Below are 14,560 nucleotides of genomic sequence, written 5' to 3'. Positions count from 1 at the left end.
TCGGGTTTGGTTGAAGTCTCTAGCGACGTTGTATTTGATGAGACTAATGGCTCTCCAAGAGAGCAAGTTGTTGATTGTGATGATGTAGATGAAGAAGATGTTCCGACAGCCGCTATACGAACCATGGCAATTGGAGAAGTGCGGCCACAGGAACAAGATGAATGAGATCAACCTTCTTCCTCAACAACGGTGCATCCCCCACCTCAAGACGATGAACAGGTTCATCAAAAGGAGACGTGTGATCAAGGGGGAGCACAAGATGATCATGTGATGGAGGAAGAAGCGCAACCGGCACCTCCAACCCAATTTCGAGCGGTGATTCAAAGGGATCATCCCGTCGACCAAATTTTGGGTGACATTAGCAAGGGAGTAACTACTCGATCTCGATTAGTTAATTTTTGTGAGCATTACTCGTTTGTCTCTTCTATTGAGCCTTTCAGGGTAGAGGAGGCCTTGCTAGATCCGGACTGGGTATTGGCCATGCGGGAGGAGCTCAACAACTTCAAGAGAAATGAAGTGTGGACGCTGGTGCCTCGTCCTAAGCAAAATGTTGTGGGAACCAAGTGGGCGTTCCGCAACAAACAAGACGAGCACGGGGTGGTGACAAGGAACAAGGCTAGACTTGTGGCAAAAGGTTATGCCCAAGTCGCAGGTTTGGACTTTGAGGAGACTTTTGCTCCTGTGGCTAGGCTAGAATCAATTCATATCTAGCTAGCATATGCCGCTCACCATTCCTTCAGGTTGTTCCAAATGGATGTGAAGAGCGCTTTCCTCAACGGGCCGATCAAGGAGGAAGTGTATGTGAAGCAACCCCCTGGCTTCGAGGATGAACGGTACCCCGACCACGTGTGTAAGCTCTCTAAGGCGCTCTATGGACTTAAGCAAGCCCCAAGAGCATGGTATGAATGCCTTAGAGACTTTCTAATTGTTAATGCTTTCAAGGTTGGGAAAGCCGATCCAACTCTTTTTACTAAGACATGTGATGGTGATTTGTTTGTGTGCCAAATTTATGTCGATGACATAATATTTGGTTCTACTAACCAAAAGTCTTGTGAAGAGTTTAGCAGGGTGATGACGCAGAAATTCGAGATGTCGATGATGGGCGAGTTGAACTACTTCCTTGGGTTCCAAGTGAAGCAACTCAAGGACGACACCTTCATCTCCCAAACGAAGTACACGCAAGATCTGCTAAAGCGGTTTGGGATGAAGGACGCCAAGCCCGCAAAGACTCCGATGGGAACCGACGGACACACCGATCTCAACAAAGGAGGTAAGTCCGTTGATCAAAAAGCATACCGGTCAATGATAGGTTCTTTGCTTTATTTATGTGCTAGTAGACCGGATATTATGCTTAGCGTATGCATGTGTGCTAGATTTCAATCCGATCCTAAGGAGTGTCACTTAGTGGCGGTGAAGCGAATTCTTAGATATTTGGTTGCTACGCCTTGCTTCGGGCTCTGGTATCCAAAGGGGTCTACCTTTGACTTGGTTGGATACTCAGACTCCGACTATGCTGGATGTAAGGTCGATAGGAAGAGTACATCGGGGACGTGCCAATTCTTAGGAAGGTCCCTGGTGTCATGGAACTCTAAGAAACAAACCTCTGTTGCCCTATCCACCGCTGAGGCCGAGTACGTTGCCGCAGGACAGTGTTGCGCGCAACTGCTTTGGATGAGGCAAACTCTCCGGGACTTTGGCTACAATCTGAGCAAAGTCCCACTCCTATGTGATAATGAGAGTGCTATCCGCATGGCGGAAAATCCTGTTGAGCACAGCCGCACAAAGCACATAGACATCCGGCATCACTTTTTGAGAGACCACCAGCAAAAGGGAGATATCGAAGTGTTTCATGTTAGCACCGAGAACCAGCTAGCCGATATCTTTACCAAGCCTCTAGATGAGAAGACCTTTTGCAGGCTGCGTAGTGAGCTAAATGTCTTAGATTCGCGGAACTTGGATTGAAGTGTAGCATACATGTGTTTATGCCTTTGATCATTTTCCTTATGCATTTTGTTGCTTATTGTGGTGCTCAAGGTGTACAAACACTCCCTGGACCTCACAAGTCCGTTGCAAAGTGATGCACATGTTTAGGGGGAGATGTGTTACAACTTGACCCTTTGAGACTAATCCTGTGCTTGAGTTTGATGCTTTAGTCTCAAAGAAGGATTGAAAGGGAAAAGGTGGACTTGGACCATGCAAGACTTCCACTGCACTCCGATGAAAAGAGTAACTTTTCCAAGTTCATCTTTAAACTCTTATTGCCTATTTTGCTCTTAATTGAAGAATTTGGTGAGGTAATGAGGTTAAAGGGCCAAGATTGATCCCGTTTTGGTGCTTGATGCCAAAGGGGGAGAAAATAAAGGCCAAAGCGATAAATGGATCAGCTACCACTTGAGAAATTTTGAAAATAGTAGATTAGAGCTTTTGGTTTTTCAAAACTCTTTTATTGTCTCTTATGTCAAAAGTTGGCCTCTTGTGGGGAGAAAGTGTTGATCATAGGAAAAAGGGGGAGTTTTTGAAATCTTGAATCAATTTCTCTTAGAATGACTCTCTTTATGTCTTAACATGTGTGTTTGACTTAGAGATAGGAATTTGAGTTTGATTTGCAAAAACAAACCAAGTGGTGGCATCGAGTGATCCATATATGTCAAAATTGAATCAAAACAATATTGAGTTCTAATTTGATTTGATTTTGTACTTGTTCTACTTGCTTTATATTGTGTTGGCATAAATCACCAAAAAGGGGGAGATTGAAAGGGAAATGTGCCCTTGGGCCATTTCTAAGTATTTTGGTGGTTTAGTGCCCAACACAAGTGCTTAAGTGTAAAAAGGTGGACAAAGTACAAATCAAGGATAAAGGTATGTTTCTCAGACTGAGTACATTGTTTTATGGAACTAATGTATTGTGTCTAAGTGCTGGAAACAGGAAAAATCCAATTGGAAATGTCTTGGCTCGAGCAGCCAAGAATCTGCTGAGTCTGGGAGCACCGGACTGTCCGGTGGTGCACCGGACAGTGTCCGGTGGTGCACCGGACAGTGTCCGGTGGTGCACCGGACAGTGTCCGGTGCGCCAGACTGGCTCGAGCGAAGTGGCCGCTCTCGGGAATTCGCCGACGGCGTACGGCTAAAATTCACCGGACTGTCCGGTGTGCACCGGACTGTCCGGTGAGCCAACGGTCGGCCGGGCCAACGGTCGGCCGCGTAATCTGCGCGGGACACGTGGCCGAGCCAAGGGCTAGATGAGGGCACCGGACTGTCCGGTGTGCACCGGACATGTCCGGTGCGCCAACGGCTCTCTGGCTGCCAACGGTCGACTGCACCGTTTAAGGAAAGAAATCGGGCACCGGACAGTGTCCGGTGTACACCGGACTGTCCGGTGCGCCAGTCGACAGAAGGCAAGATCAGCCTTCATGGATTGCTCTCAACGGCTCCTAGCTGCCTTGGGGCTATAAAAGGGACCCCTAGGCGCATGGAGGAGAACATCAAGCATTCCTACAACATTCCTAAGCACCAAGACATCGATTCCACGCATTTGGTTCATTGTGATAGCATCTAGAGCTCTTGTTGAGTTGTGAACTCATTGAGTTATGTTGCGAGCTCTTGTTGCGACTTGTGTGCGTGCTGTTGCTCTGATTTTGAGTCTTGTGTGCGTTGCTAGTTTCTCCCTTACTCCGTATTTCTTTGTGAATCTTAAGTGTAAGGGCGAGAGGCTCCAAGTTGTGGAGATTCCTCGCAAACGGGATATTGAAAGGCAAAGCAAAACACCGTGGTATTCAAGTTGGTCTTTGGACCGCTTGAGAGGGGTTGATTGCAACCCTCGTCCGTTGGGACGCCACAACGTGGAGTAGGCAAGCGTTGGTCTTGGCCGAACCACGGGATAAACCACTGTGTCATCTCTGTGTTTGATCTCTTGAGGTATTGTGTTTTGTTGAGACTCCTCTCTAGCCACTTGGCAATTATTGTGCTAACACTTAACAAGTTTTTGTGGCTATAAGTTTAAGTTTCACAGGATCACCTATTCACCCCCCCTCTAGGTGCTCTCAACCTTACATCCAGCATAGTCGGAATCTGAATATCCAATCAAGTCAAAGGTAGACCCCTTTGGATACCAGATCCCGAAACAAGGCGTAGCGACTAAATATCTAAGAATTCGCTTCACAGCCACTTAGTGACACTCCATAGGATCGGATTGAAATCTAGCACACATGCATACGCTAAGCATAATATCCGGTCTACTAGCACATAAATAAAGTAAAGACCCTATCATAGACCGATATGCTTTTTGATCAACGGACTTACCTCCTTTGTTGAGGTCGGTGTGTCCGTCGGTTCCCATCGGAGTCTTTGCAGGCTTGGCGTCGTTCATCCCAAACCTCTTGATCAAATCTTGTGTGTACTTTGTTTGTGAGATGAAGGTTCCATCCTTGAGTTGCCTCACTTGGAACCCAAGGAAGTAGCTTAACTCGCCCATCATCGACATCTCGAATTTCTGAGTCATCAGTCATCACCCTGCTAAACTCTTCACAAGACTTTTGGTTAGTAGAACCAAATATTATGTCATCAACATAAATTTGGCACACAAAAAGATCACCATCACAAGTCTTAGTAAAAAGAGTTGGATCGGCTTTCCCAACCTTGAAAGCATTAGCAATTAAAAAGTCTCTAAGGCATTCATACCATGCTCTTGGGGCTTGCTTAAGTCCATAGAGCGCCTTAGAGAGCTTACACACGTGGTCGGGGTACTGTTCATCCTCGAAGCCAGGGGGTTGCTCTACGTACACCTCCTCCTTGATTGGCCCGTTGAGGAAAGCGCTCTTCACATCCATTTGGAACAACCTGCGACTTGGGCATAACCTTTTGCCACAAGTCGTGCCTTGTTCCTTGTCACCACCCCGTGCTCGTCTTGTTTGTTGCGGAACACCCACTTGGTTCCCACAACATTTTGCTTGGGACGAGGCACCAGTGTCCAAACTTCATTTCTTTTGAAGTTGTTGAGCTTCTCCTGCATGGCCAACACCCAGTCCGGATCTAGCAAGGCCTCTTCTACCCTGAAAGGCTAAATAGAAGAGACAAAGGAGTAATGCTCACAAAAATTAACTAATCGAGATCGAGTAGTTACTCCCTTGCTAATATCACCCAAAATTTGATCGACGGGATGATCCCTTTGAATCATTGCTCGAACTTGGGTTGGAGGTGCCGGTTGCGCTTCTTCCTCCATTACATGATCATCTTGTGCTCCCCCTTGATCACACGCCTCCTATTCATCATCTTGAGTTGGGGGTTGCACCTTTGTTGAGGAAGAAGGTTGATCTCGCTCATCTTGTTCCTGTGGCCGCACATCTCCAATCGCCATGGTGCGTATTGCGGCCGTTGGAACTTCTTCTTCATCTACATCATCAAAATCAACAACTTGCTCTCTTGGAGAGCCATTAGTTTCATCAAATACAACGTCGCTAGAGACTTCAACCAAACCCGATGATTTGTTGAAGACTCTATATGCCTTTGTATTTGAGTCATAACCTAACAAAAACCCTTCTACGGCTTTGGGAGCAAATTTGGAATTCCTACCCTTCTTCACTAGAATGTAGCATTTACTCCCAAAAACTCGAAAATATGAAACATTGGGTTTGTTACCGGTTAGTAGCACATATGATGTCTTCTTAAGGAGGCGATGAAGGTAGACCCTGTTAATGGCGTGGCAAGCCGTGTTCACTGCTTCCGACCAAAAGCGCTTGGGGGTCTTAAACTCTCCAAGCATTGTCCTCGCCATGTCTATAAGTGTCCTGTTCTTCCTTTCTACCACACCATTTTGCTGTGGTGTGTAGGGAGCGGAGAACTCGTGCTTGATCCCTTCCTCCTCAAGGTACTCCTCCACTTGAAGGTTCTTGAACTCGGACCCATTGTCGCTCCTTATCTTTTTCACCTTGAGCTCAAACTCGTTTTGAGCTCTCCTTAGGAAGCGCTTGAGGGTCCCTTGGGTTTTAGATTTATCCTGCAAAAAGAATACCCAAGTGAAGCGGGAAAAGTCATCAACTATAACAAGACCATACTTACTTCCTCCTATACTTAGATAGGCGACGGGTCTGAAGAGGTCCATATGAAGCATCTCCAAAGGTCTTGATGTGGTCATCACATTTTTGGTGTGATGAGAGCTTCCCACCTGTTTGCCTGCTTGACAAGCTGCACAAGGTCTATCTTTTTCGAATTGTACATTAGTTAAACCTATCACGTGTTCTCCCTTTAGAAGTTTGTGAAGGTTCTTCATCCCCACATGTGCTAAGCGGCGATGCCACAGCCAGCCCATGCTAGTCTTAGCAATTAAGCATGCATCTAGACCGGCCTCCTCTTTTGCAAAATCAACTAAGTAAAGTTTGTCGTCTAATACACCCTTAAAAGCTAGTGAACCATCACTTCTTCTAAAGACAGACACATCTATATTTGTGAATAGACAATTATATCCCATATTGCATAATTGACTAACAGATAACAAATTATATCCAAGAGACTCAACTAAAAACACATTAGATATAGAGTGCTCGGATGAAATAGCAATTTTACCTAACCCTTTTACCTTGCCTTGATTCCCATCACCGAATATTATTGAATCTTGGGAATCCTTGTTTTTGACGTAGGAGGTGAACATCTTCTTCTCCCCCGTCATATGGTTTGTGCATCAGCTGTCGATAATCCAGCTTGAACCCCCGGATGCATAAACCTGCAAGGCAAATTTAGGCTTGGGTCTTAGGTACCCAACTCTTGTTGGGTCCTACAAGGTTAGTCATAATTGTCTTAGGGACCCAGATGCAAGTTTTGTCTCCCTTGCATTTTGCCCCTAATTTTCTAGCAACTATCTTCCTATCCTTTCTACAAATAGCAAAGGAAGCATTTAAAGCATGATATATTGTAGAAGGTTCATTTATTTTCCTAGGAACATTAACAACATTTCTCCTAGGCATATGAGCAAAATATCTCCTAGACATATCTTTACCATGCATATAGGAAGAACTAGAAGCAAACATGGCATGAGAGTCACAAGCATCATAAGAATTACAACTCCTATAGGACTGTCTTCTATCATGGTACATAAAAGCATGGTTCTTTTTAGCACTATTTGCCATAGGGGTCTTCCCTTTCTCCTTGATGGAGATGGGTGCCTTATGGCTCGTGAAGTCCTTGGCTTCCCTCTTGAAGCCAAGTCCATCCTTAATTGAGGGGTGTCTACCAATCGTGTAGGCATCCCTTGCAAATTTTAGTTTATCAAAATCACTCTTGCTAGTCTTAAGTTGGGCATTAAGACTAGCCAATTCATCATTCAGTTTGGAAATTGAAACTAGGTGTTCACTACAAGCATCAATGTCAAAATCTTTACACCTATTGCAAATCATAACATGTTCTACACAAGAGTTAGATTTACTAGCTATTTCTAACTTAGCATTCAAACCATCATTTATGCTCCTCAAGCTAGAAATTGTCTCATGGCAAGAAGATAGTTCACAAGAAAGCATTTCATTTCTTTTAACTTCTAAAGCATGAGATTTTTGTGCCTCTACAAATTTGTCATGCTCTTCATATAAAAGGTCCTCTTGTTTTTCTAAAAGTCTATCCTTTTCATTCAAGGCATCAATCAATTCATTAATCTTATCTACTTTAGTTCTATCCAATCCCTTGAACAAACTAGAGTAATCTATTTCTTCATCACTAGACTCATCATCACTAGAAGAATCATAAGTGGCATTGTTTTGATTACATACCTTCTTCTCCTTAGCCATGAGGCATGTATGACGCTCGTTGGGGAAGAGGGATGACTTGTTGAAGGCGGTGGTGGCGAGTCCTTCATTGTCGGAGTCGGATGACGAACAATCCGAGTCCCACTCCTTGCCAAGGTGTGCCTCGCCCTTAGCCTTTTTATATGCCTTCTTCTTCTCCCTCTTGTTCCCCTGTTCCTGGTCACTATCATTATCGGGGCAGTTAGCGATAAAATGACCAATCTTACCACACTTGAAGCATGAGCGCTTCCCCTTTGTCTTGGTCTTGCTTGGCTGTCCCTTGTGACTCTTTAGCGCTGTCTTGAAGCGCTTGATGATGAGAGCCATCTCTTCATCATTTAGCCCTGCCGCCTCAACTTGTGCCACCTTGCTAGGTAGCGCCTCCTTGCTTCTTGTTGCCTTGAGAGCAAAGGGTTGAGGCTCATTGATTGGACCATTCAATGCGTCGTCCACGTATCTCGCCTCCTTGATCATCATTCGCCCGCTCACAAACTTCCCAAGAACTTCCTCGGGCGACATCTTGGTGTACCTAGGATTTTCACGAATATTGTTCACCAGATGTGGATCAAGTACAGTAAAGGACCTTAGCATTAGGCGAACGACGTCATGGTCCGTCCATCGCGTGCTTTCGTAGCTCCTTATTTTGTTGATGAGGGTCTTGAGCCGGTTGTATGTTTGGGTTGGCTCCTCGCCCCTTATCATTGCAAATCTCCCGAGCTCGCCCTCTACCAACTCCATCTTGGTGAGCAAGGTTACGTCATTCCCCTCATGAGAGATCTTGAGGGTGTCCCAGATCTGCTTGGCATTGTCCAAGCCGCTCACCTTATGATACTCGTCCCTGCACAAAGAGGCTAACAACACAGTAGTAGCTTGTGCATTCTTATGAATCTGTTCATTAATGAATATAGGACTATCCGAGCTATCAAATTTCATTCCATTCTCAACAATCTCCCATATACTTGGATGGAGAGAGAACAGGTGACTACGCATTTTGTGACTCCAAAATCCGTAGTCCTCCCCATCAAAGTGTGGAGGTTTGCCAAGAGGGATGGAAAGCAAATGTGCATTTGAGCTATGCGGAATACGAGAGTAATCGAAAGAAAAGTTCGAATTAACCGTCTTTCTTTTGTCGTAGTCGTTGTCGTCGTTGTCCTTTTGGGAAGAAGTGGACTCATCGCTGTCGTCGTAGTAGACAATCTCCTTGATGCATCTTGTCTTCTTCTTCTTCTTCCCATCTTTGCGTTTGTGGCCCGAGCCCGAGTCGGTAGGCTTGTCATCCTTGGGCTCGTTGACGAAGGACTCCTTCTCCTTATCATTGATCACAATCCCCTTGCCCTTAGGATCCATCTCTTCGGGCGGTTAGTCCCTTTCTTGAAGAGAACGGCTCCGATACCAATTGAGAGCACCTAGAGGGGGGTGAATAGGTGATCCTGTAAAACTTGAAATTTAACTCACAAAACTTGATTAGGAGTTAGCACAAATAATGCCAAGTGGCTAGAGAGGAGTCTCAACAAAACACAATAACCACAAGAGATCAATCACAGAGATGGCACAGTGGTTTATCTCGTGGTTCGGCCAAGACCAACGCTTGCCTACTCCACGTTGTGGCGTCCCAACGGACGAGGGTTGCAGTCAACCCCTCTCAAGCGGTCCAAAGACCCACTTGAATACCACGGTGTTTTGCTTGCTTTACTATATCCCGTTTGCGAGGAATCTCCACACTTTGGAGCCTCTCGCCCTTACACTTAGATGATCACAAAGAAGCACAGAGTAAGGGAGGGATAAGCAACACACTCAAGACAAGAAATCACAGCAACACCACGCACACAAGTCGCAACAAGAGCTCACAACACAACTCAAAGAGTACACAACTCAACTAGAGCTCTAATTGCTATCGCAAGGAATCAAAAGCACGGAATCGATGTCTTAGTGCTTAGGAATGCTTAGAGAATACTTGGTGTTCTCCTCCATGTGCCTAGGGGTCCATTTTATAGCCCCAAGGCAGCTAGGAGCCGTTGAGAGCATTCCAGGAAGGCAATTCTTGCCTTCTGTCGCCTGGCGCACCGGACAGTCCAGTGCACCACCGGACACTGTCCGGTGCGGATTTCTTTCCTTCTGTGGCGTAGCCGACCGTTGGCGCCTGGGAGCCGTTGGCGCAACGGACATTGTCCGGTGCACACCGGACAGTCCGGTGCCCCCTCCCGACCGTTGGCTCGGCCACGTGTCTCGCGCAGATCGCGCAGCCGACCGTTGGCCCGGCCGACCGTTGGCTCACCGGACAGTCCGGTGCACACCGGACAGTACGGTGAATTATAGCCGTACGCCGTTAATTTATTCCCGAGAGCGCCAAGTTCGCCTGAGCCAGCCTGGCACACCGGACACTGTCCGGTGCACCACCGGACAGTCCGGTGCACCCAGACAGCGCTGGCTTTGGCTGAAACAAAGCTATCTCTCTCCAATTTGTTTTCTCTTGTTTCTAGCACTTAGACACAATACATTAGTCTTAAAAACAATGTACTAAGTCTGAGAAACATACCTTTATACTTGATTTGTACTTTGTCCACCATTTGACACTTATGCACTTGTGTTGGACACTAAATCACCAAAACACTTAGAAATGGCCCAAGGGCACATTTCCCTTTCAGCTGCCAATGTTTGATTTGGCTTTAAGGGTTTCAACATCACGATCCAACTGCTGCTTCCAATCTGTAAGTAGAGCTTCATCCTATAAATTTAATTATTTAGATTTGAGTGTGGGATCCTATAATAAGAACACTAGATGGAAGCGATTAAATTTGCTCTACAAAGATGAAAGTGACTCGGTAACTCCAATGAATGATTTCTCTACATCCTTAAGTAACACAATCAGAGGTCCAGATTTGTTCTCTTCTGAAATGACCTGACAGGAAATGAAAATCATACTATCATACAGAGTGATAACATCATATTCGACAGGATTCATTGTCCTAAAAAGCAACAATACCTCTATTAGCTCGGTCATAGCTAGCCTCTCAACTTCTTCACCAGCAGAAAAGTCTGGGCAAAGTGATTCAGCTGTGGAAATATAATAGCCTCAGCAACAAATAAAAAAGTTAAAATAACTGCCAAAGAAGTTGAGAATTCGGAAGTTTGAGCTAACCAGAGCAGAAGAAGCCATGATCTTCCTCGCACAAACCACCAAGATCATTACCATCAGGGATCTGCTTGTCAAATCGGACTCCAATTTTTGAGGATCCATTATCTTCAAAAGCAAGCATCACTCTGCCTCGATAACCATAACTTGGTCCCCTGGAGATCAATCAAGCAATTTCAACAATGCAAAAGCATAAGTAAACTATTGATACACTTTGTAGTTTATAAGGTAATAAGTAGGTCACATCTTTAAGAACACAACAACCTGATGTGCTCGGCAGATAAGGTCCAAATCATGCTTCTCAAGAAATTCTGAAACTTTATCAGGACCAAATGTGAATGAAACACCTCGATCATTGATGGCCCAGCCCGTTGCTTCATTGGAAGGATCAGACCAAAGAAGATCACAGAGCAATCCAGTATCAGGCACGTCTGTGGGGCGATTCAGGTTGAGTATTTGCTCAAGCTTGTTCAACTCCAGAGATAGACCACCATGCATACAGAGAATCTTTTCATCTATCAATGCTGACACTGGCAAGCAGTTAAAACAGTCTGTGAATGTTTTCCACAGCTTTACACTGAATCTGCGTTTGCACTCGTCATAAAAACCATAGATGCGATTTACTGATGCGCATTCATGGTTGCCCCTTAGAAGAAAGAAGTTCTCCGGGTACTTGACCTTGTAAGCCAAAAGAAGACATATTGTTTCTAGGCTTTGCTTTCCACGATCCACATAATCACCCAAGGTAGTTGGCCTGAGGCGGATATCCACCATAATCAAATAGCCTCAGGAGATCAGAGTACTGGCCATGGACATCACCTGATCAGAAAAAAATATGTGAGATCAATATTTGTCAGGAAGCTCCGCTAAAGGCATTTCAGGGTAACTCATACTCAGATTAACCAAAATCACCACACATATTACAGGTACTCATAGTGTTGAGATTCTTTTTATTTTGACTAAATATTCAAGACTTCTGTTCAGGACAGTGAAGATACATCCAGTTTATGTAGTACCCTTAGTGAACTGTCATCTAAGTAGTCTGCTTTCATTTCTAATAGGATGCATGCTCATGGGCATCTATGTTGTTCAGTTTAACATTTTCACAAAATATCCTGACCACAACCATGTCGTAAAACAGTATCATACTTCTAACAAATAGCAGGAGCCCTCTGAAAGATTGAAGATGTGCTGTATTCGTGCACCATCTAAAATGTGACTTTGACATTGCCATTTCACCGTATAAGCGCAGCAATGATTTACCAGTAACCCAAAGCATGGATACCTCAACATTTAGCATCACTAGTTGAGGGTAGGTGTAAAATCTATAGTAGGGTCATCAGATCGGTGGTAAAAGCTAGCGGCTTTTGTTTCAGCAAACAAAACCAGAGAGTTTCTATTCCAAGTAGCATAATCGCTGCAAACGGAAACAGCTACTAACATATGTATGCACACTTATATTCCAATCCTCAATCGATTCTTGAAGTCATGACGACAGTCAAAAGGATGACTGGGAATGGATACTTTTAATCACAAGATCGGGTTGAAGATCATTGTTAAAATAATTGCATAATCATACAAACGAGCAACGCGAGGCCGGGGGCAATGGCGCGGGGGCACGTCCCTGGGCCACCGTCGACGGCCGGTTTGGCCTTCTTGGGCAAAAGATGTGAATGTTTTATATAAAGGCTTCTGATATTAGATTATGGCGAGGTGACCAAAGTGGACGACACATAAAATGAGCACGATACTAGTCTGCCAGGGCAAAATTTCAGGATGCTAAGTATCCAATTATGACAGTTGAATTGCATTTTCATCTAAAGCAAATTACTAATGTAATCTAGAAAGGCAATAAACATTATCAGAACATAAACTAGCATGAGCAAATTTGGGCATAACATTCGGTGAGCAAGCTAGTATCATGAACACAACACAAAGGTGAGTCAGTAGTCAGTTCTACGGGAGCATGTTGGTACCTGAATTCCTGCGACGGCCCTCGTTAGCCAAAGTTCTTTTTCTTTATCTTTCACCCAAAGCGAAAGTGGGATGGTAGCCAAAATTCCTCAGCGGTTGGAAGCCTACTCTATCGTATATAATTAGCATAGCAATATGGCTGCGGAAATAATCAGATCAGGATGGATTGTGAGCCTGGAACTCGGAAGTGCAGATGGGAAACAGAGATCTCCTAGGGGAGAGGAAGGGGACCGACCATGCCGTCTTTGGGGGCGTCGGCGGCGCCCGGCGCGCCGGTTCGAGGACCCCAGTCGTGCCCGCTGCATCGCCTTGTACGCCTGGTTCTTCCCCATCTCTCCCTCGCCGCTAGGCCCGGCGAGACCAGATTGGAATCGGAAGGGGATGAGCCGGGGCCAGGGGACGGAGATCCCTTTCGTTCTGCTGCTGGAGGCGGGGCGGGCGTGGCAACGGGCGCGCGCGGCGAGGGGCGGCGGGGCAGAGGCGGGGCGCGCGCGGCGAGGGGCGGCGGGGCAGGAGCGGGGTGGAGGCGCGGCGCCGACGAGTTTGTGGCAGTGGGCGTGCACAGCTTAGCTTCGGGCGCACGCGCGCGGTCTCGACAGTGAAAACAATACAGTCGCGTGGGGTGAGAGAAGTTTAGGTTTTAGGTTAAGTTCGACAGGGTCCACGTGGCCCACGAATTTAAGTTAAGAACGTGGGTACCCACGTTCCTAATACTATAAGTTCGACGGTTTTCCCACGGGCCCACAAATTTAATATAAGAACGTGGGTACCCACGTTCTTAAATTAATCCACGAACATAACTCAATTAAGAACGTGGGTACCCACGTTCTTAAATTAACCCACGAACTTTTATTAGTTTCTTGTAGTGATTCCTCGCAAGTGGGATATAGTAAAGTGAAAGCAAACACCGTGGTATTCAAGTGGGTCTTTGGACCACTTGAAAGGGGTTGATTGCAACCCTCGTCCGTTGGGACGCCACAACGTGGAGTAGGCAAGTGTTGGACTTGGCCGAACCACGGGATAAACCACTGTGCCATCTCTGTGTTGATCTCTTTGTGGTTATCGTGTTGTGCAAGCTCTCCTCTCTAGCCACTTGGCTCAATTGTGCTAACTGCTAATCAAGTTTTGTGGATTAAGTTTCAAGTTTTTATAGGATCACCTATTCACCCCCCCCCCCCCCTCTAGGTGCTCTCAATTGGTATCGGAGCCGTTCTCTTCAAGAAAGGGACTAACCGCCCGAAGAGATGGATCCTAGGGGCAAGGGGATGGTGGTCAACGATAAGGAGAAGGAGTCCTTTGTCAATGATCCAAAGGAGGACAAGCCTACTGACTCGGGCTCGAGCCACAAAAGAAAAGATGGGAAGAAGAAGAAAACAAGGCGCATCAAAGAGATAGTCTACTACGACAATGACGAATCCTCTTCTTCCCAAAAGGACGACGACAACGACTATGAGAAAAAGAAGACGGTTAATTCAAACTTCTCTTTTGATTATTCTCGTATTCCTCAAAGTACCGATGCTCATTTACTCTCCATTCCACTTGGTAAACCTCCTCATTTTGATGGAGAGGACTACGGATTTTGGAGTCACAAAATGCGTAGTCACTTGTTCTCTCTCCATCCTAGTATATGGGAGATATTAGAGAGTGGAATGAAATTTGATAGCTCGGATAGTCCTTTGTTTATCAA

The 14,560-nt window shown here is 45.6% G+C and overlaps 1 pseudogene; it reads right to left on the bottom strand.

The window, feature by feature from the left end:
• Positions 1–10,566: 10,566 nt before the first annotated feature.
• On the bottom strand, positions 10,567–13,205 carry LOC103655977 (serine/threonine-protein phosphatase PP1-like; annotated as a pseudogene).
• Positions 13,206–14,560: the final 1,355 nt, after the last annotated feature.

The sequence above is a fragment of the Zea mays genome, chromosome 4 (genome assembly GCF_902167145.1).
Source record: "Zea mays cultivar B73 chromosome 4, Zm-B73-REFERENCE-NAM-5.0, whole genome shotgun sequence".
Lineage (NCBI taxonomy): Eukaryota > Viridiplantae > Streptophyta > Magnoliopsida > Poales > Poaceae > Zea > Zea mays.
This window is presented reverse-complemented; position numbering and strand designations above follow the sequence as displayed.